The sequence below is a fragment of the Gymnoscopelus microlampas genome (assembly GCF_963454915.1).
Source record: "Gymnoscopelus microlampas genome assembly, chromosome: 2".
NCBI lineage: Eukaryota > Metazoa > Chordata > Actinopteri > Myctophiformes > Myctophidae > Gymnoscopelus > Gymnoscopelus microlampas.
The window spans coordinates 57903342-57909341 of record NC_139939.1 but is presented as its reverse complement, the minus strand read 5'-3'; positions in this window follow the sequence as shown (position 1 = coordinate 57909341).

Sequence of the window (6000 nt, the reverse complement as noted above, 5' to 3'; positions counted from 1 at the left end):
CAACCCCAAAAAAATCACCTATAAAATAAACCTGGCCCTATTCAATATCAGGTCACTTCTTCACAAATCCTCCTCTATTTACGACCTTATTTGTGATGAGAAGCTGGACATCATCTTTTTGACAGAGACTTGGCTCGACTCAGCTGGAGCTGTCCCCCTAGCCGCTGCCTGCCCCCCAGGCTACAGTTATATACACTCAGCTCGTGAGGGCAAGATAGGAGGTGGACTGGCGTACCTCTTTTCAGACACTTTTAAGTTTAAACCTCTGACTCTAGGCTCCTTTGTTTCGTTTGAATATCAGGCCACCATTTTGGAGAGTAAATCCTCTGTGCTCATGATCAATATCTACCGTCCGCCAAAAAGTAGCAAAGCCCTATTCCTGACAGAATTCTCTGACCTTTTATCCATCTGCACTATAGTCTATGCAAGTACTCTGATCTCAGGCGACGTCAACCTCCACATGGACAATGATACAGATGCTGTGGTAATAAGGTTCCTCCAGATTTTACACTCCTATGATTGTATTCAGCATGTTGTCGGGCCAACACACAAGCATGGCCACACCCTGGATTTGGTGATCTCCAGAGGCCTAAGCGTCTCTGTTGACAGGCTCATTGATAGGCCTGAGATATCTGACCACCATGTGGTTTGCTTTAATATAGCCGTCTCTGATTTAGAGAAAAATAACACTGAGATTAGTATAAAAAAGCGTTATTTTAGCTCCTCTGCAGCCAGTGAATTCTCCCTTCATCTGGCAGGTGCACCCCCTATGCCTGATACCTCATCGGTAAATGTTATGATCCAACACTTCAACCAGATACTAGAGTCAGCTCTCAATAAAGTGGCCCCCATGAAAACTAAAAAGAGACAAAATTCCAGAATAACTCCTTGGATCAATGACCATATGCGCTCTCTAAAGAAAGAATGTCGCAGAGCTGAGCGAGCGTGGAGAAAAAACAAACTCACCATCCACCTCGAGATTTTTAAGACATCTACAGCTACCTACAACAAAGCCCTGCGCCTAGCAAGGCAGGCTTACTTTTCTGGCATTATTAACGAAAACAAAAACAATGCCAGAGTATTATTTTCCACAATTGAACGTCTCCTGAACCCCCCCCAGTCATATAAGCAATCGATCCCCGCTTCCAAAGCCAAATGTAATGAGTTTGCCTCATTCTTTGATAATAAAATCCTTAACATTCGAGCCGATATCTTGAACAGTGCGGCCACCACAAATTCTCCAACCACAAACGCGGCTAATGCTGCCAGATGCACTAGAGAAAACCTTAGCAGGGCTAGCCTGAACTCATTCTGTGAAATCGGGGCTGACGAACTCCGTAAAACCATATCCCAGATGACTTCATCCTCTTGCTCTCTGGATGCAATCCCCACTCCCTTTCTTAAAGAAGTCTTAGACACTGTGATTGGAGACATCTTAAAAATTGTTAACATCTCCATACGTTCAGGCATCTTTCCAGACTCACTCAAAACAGCTATAGTTAGGCCCTTGCTCAAGAAGCACAACCTCGACCCCTCGGTACTAGGCAACTACAGACCCATATCAAATCTGCCCTTCTTGGGCAAGGTCCTAGAAAAAACGATTTTCCACCAGTTAGAAATATATTTACAGAACAACAAAATCCATAACAAATTTCAATCTGGTTTCAGGAAAGGGCATAGCACGGAAACAGCACTCGTGAAAGTAATCAACGATCTCAGGGTGTCAGCCGACAATAAAAATGTATCCGTCCTCCTGCTCCTCGACCTGACGGCTGCATTTGATACGATCGATCATGCCATCCTGGTTCAACGCTTGGAGTACTGGATAGGTTTGTCGGGCACGGCCTTGTCATGGTTCATTTCCTACCTATCAGGCAGAAGCTACTTTGTCAAACTAGATGAATTTGACTCAGACAAACATGCCATCTGCTCTGGCATCCCACAGGGTTCTATTCTTGGTCCGCTTTTATTTTCACTTTACATTCTGCCGCTGGGCGAACTCATCACCAGACACGGAGTTAATTTTCACTCCTATGCTGACGATACCCAGCTTTACCTTTCTGTAGCTCCAGATGACCCTAGTGCTCTTGACCCGTTGGTGTCTTGTCTGTCCAGCATCAAGTGCTGGATGAGTGAAAACTTTCTCAAGCTAAATGAGGATAAGACAGAAGTTCTGATAATTGGCTCTAGTGAGCAGAAAGAAGCGATAACAAGTAGGCTCAGTACCATAACTGTGGGAAGTGACTCTATAGTCAAAAACTTGGGGGTTATTATTGACTCTGAACTGAATTTTAACACACATATTAGCCATGTCACCAAGACTGCCTTCTTCCATCTGAGAAATATTGCGCGAATCAGAGCCTATCTATCGTTAGACGATGCAAAAACATTGATCCACGCATTTGTTTTCTCTCGCATAGATTACTGCAACGCACTTTTTTCTGGCCTGCCAAAGAAAACAACCGACAGACTACAACACGTTCAAAATGCGGCAGCCAGAGTTTTAACTAAAACTAAAATGAGAGAACACATTACCCCCGTTTTAGCATCGCTTCATTGGCTCCCGGTCGTTTTTAGGATTGATTTTAAAATTCTTTTACTTGTTTACAAGGCTCTTAATGGTCTGGCACCCTCCTACCTCTATGACCTCCTCCCTAAATATGTTCCAGGCCGCCCCCTCAGGTCCTCTAGTGCTGGCCTACTTGATGTGCCTGAAATGTCTTATAAAAAATATGGTGAAGCAGCATTCTGCTTCTATGGGCCAACAGCGTGGAATAAGCTCCCATTGCGTCTAAAACAGGCACCCTCTGTAGACATTTTTAAAGCACAGCTCAAGACTCATTTTTTCACACTTGCTTTTAGTTGATTTTGTTACTTCTAATTGTCTGTGTTGTTATTTATGCCTGTATTGTTTGCTCGACTCACTGCCTCCTAGTTTTAGCCATGGCTTTTCTGCCACTGTTCTCTGCCATTGTTTTATATTCTTCATTTTTTGATTTTTGCTCTGGTTACCACTGTTCCTTGCTATTACTGTTTTATACTTTTTGTGTGTTTTTGCTCTATTTTTTACTTCTGTGTTTTATACTTTGTTTTTCTTGCTCTGTAAAGCACTTTGAGCTGCATTCGTGTCATGAAAGGTGCTATATAAATAAAGTTTATTATTATTATTATTATTAGATCGGCTATTTTAGGCTATTTTATTCTTCAGAATAGGAATAATAGGGTTGATGTAAATGAAAAAACATTCTTTTCACACAACGATTTGGCAGCCCTCCTGTAGTAACTCTGAGGACCCCCTAGGGGTTCATGGACCCCCTGTTGAAGACCCCTGCTCTAGATGATATTATAACTCTGCGGTTTTACATGGCGTCCTGCTGCATGTGTCCTGTAGGTGGACCGTCCTGAGCCGCCTCCAGCAACTCATCCAGAGAGAGGAGAGGGTATCCTGTACTCAGTCATGCAAAAGAGAGGTAGAGTCATCCACTCCTCTGGTAACTATCAACCAATTATTTATATAGCACATTTCAGAAAAAAATAAAGCACGCGGGTATACATGACTGTGTGTCATGTATACCAGCTTGCTTTCTTTTTTTCTCTGTGTGTGTGTGTGTGTGTGTGTGTGTGTGTGTGTGTGTGTGTGTGTGTGTGTGTGTGTGTGTGTGTGTGTGTGTGTGTGTGTGTGTGTGTGTGTGTGTGTGTGTGTGTGTGTGTGTGCGTGTGTGCGTGCGTGCGTGTGTGCGGTGTATGCGCAGCTTGTTTTCATAGACCTGGCTCCTGATTTGTCTCGCAGAATCTGGCAACACTGCTAGTGGCTCCCCATTAGACGTGGTTGCTTATTTCTCTCGCATAATGTGGCAACACTGCTAGTGGCTCCCCATTAGACCTGGTTGCTTATTTCTCTCGCAGAATGTGGCAACACTGCTAGGCCAGAACGGACGCTGCACAGCTCGTATGCAGAGGTGTAAAGTAGAGGGTAGCACGGGTCCACCCGGAACCGAAGACCCAAGCCCCGAACCGAGAACCGAGCCGGTTCGGGGCCAAAATATTGACATGTCCCTCGGGCACGGGTCGGATCAGTTCCAATTGCCACGATCGCGGTCAGATCCATTTGAAATGGATGGACCTGTGTGGATCCGTGAGGACCCGACGACCAGTTTTGTATTATTATTATCCTATTAATCTCTTTAACCTTCGGTTTTAAAATGAGAGCAATGCGTTGTAATTACGCTCCCAAATCCATATCGCCTGTTCTCTCATAGTTAATGTTAACAGCCGATTGAAAGGCAGCCAATCTCACGTGCCTTTTCAACTGGTCACAGAAAATGTACATCCATTATGATCGTTTGTCCGACCATTTGTAAACACACACAGTATCAGTGTGCGTCGCCCAGAGGAAAAAACATCCCTTCTCTTGTAGCAGCACATTAAAGCACTCTATACTGCCTCCCCCTGGTCAGCCGGAGCGTCTGATGGAGGGGAAAGGAACTGGTTGGAATAACGTGTTCCTTCCACACGCTACGTCCTACCTCCCCCTGTAAGGTGATAAGAAGCGGCCTGCTCACTCCTCATGCGTTGAAGGAAGCATGAGCTCAGTTCGGAGTTCTCCCCAGGCTGGCAGAGGGAGAGTAGCGCCCATGATTACAGCTTAGGCATTGTCACTGGGCGAAAAAATGGCTTACACAATCGTGGGACAAAAAATATATATACAAAAAAAAAAGGACTGCGAGTAGTGCACCAGAATCGGGGATAAGACCCTCCGCCGTAGGCTGAAATGGGCTGAAAAGGTCCCCAACGCAACTCAACTGGTGCTCGACTCGAATGACATGAATGATGCCATGGAGGTCCCAGAGGCCGAACCCCCCCCCCCAGCAGTGGAACCTCCCTCTACCCAACAATGGGCCTGCAGCCGCAGCTCATGTGACAGAGGAAGAGGAGGACGAGGAATACGAGGAAGAGGCCTCCGACCCCTTCACTGACCCCCTCGGCCTCTCCAACAGATATCTCACCGGCCAGAGCTGTGGGTAGCGTCTCCTCCCTCCCTCCCTTCCAGCTCCGTCCGCAGCTGCAGCTTCAGCTAACAACGAGGGAGAGTACATCCCACCGGAACCCAGGGCAATCGACCCAGCTTAGCTTGCCGTACTTGCAGCAGCTGAGCTGAACATGAAGTGGTCAGTCTGTGTCAGTCTGTGTCATCATTAACCTGACTCCGCCAGATGGAAGAAGCTTGCTTCACATTTGTTTCACAACCTACTCCCATCTGGGCTCTCGGTAGCCCAACCATAGAGTTAAAAATAATAAAGAGGGCACCCGAAATCCCCTCCCATCCACTTGAGTTGCTTTGAGCATTGAGTTGCTCACCCAGCGCATGAAGCGAATTCACCCCTTCTTCCGGGTTGGAAAGTGTGATGGGCGTAGCCCATTTGGGGCCACCGTGACACGTTCTGCGTCACAGAAGTGACGCGTTTTACGTCACAGAGGTGCGCGGCCCCGTGTGCAAGCTTGTGAGTCGATCCCATTGGTCGAAACCGTTTCCGCTCGTACATTGTGCAGTGGCCCCGTCCGTTTAAGCTGCAGTACCTACGAATGGCCAGCATGTCCATTTCGCTTCAATGCAACCACTGGGTTCTGGGGGCTTGAGCCCAACTGCTGAAGAGGGAGGTCCCTTTTTTCAAGCTACTTGGCAGGTGATTTGATGGGACCGTCTGTCTATCACCGTCTATCAACCAATCATATTGACGTGTCTACATGGCGTATAGTAGCTGCGCCAGCAGTAGCTATTTTGTATACTATTCAATACGATGAAACGTGAAAGAACTACAAAGCAACAGGCGCTTCTCAATGACGTCACACCCGGTCTCGCCAAGATTCTGCCCCTAGCTGCCGCTGATTGGTTCGACTGGCTGCGGGTCGGTGTAAACATCAATCTCTGCAGCGATCCCAGATGGAGGCTATATTGTGAACTTGGGAACTCAATACCGCCCCATCTGGTGGAGTCAGGTT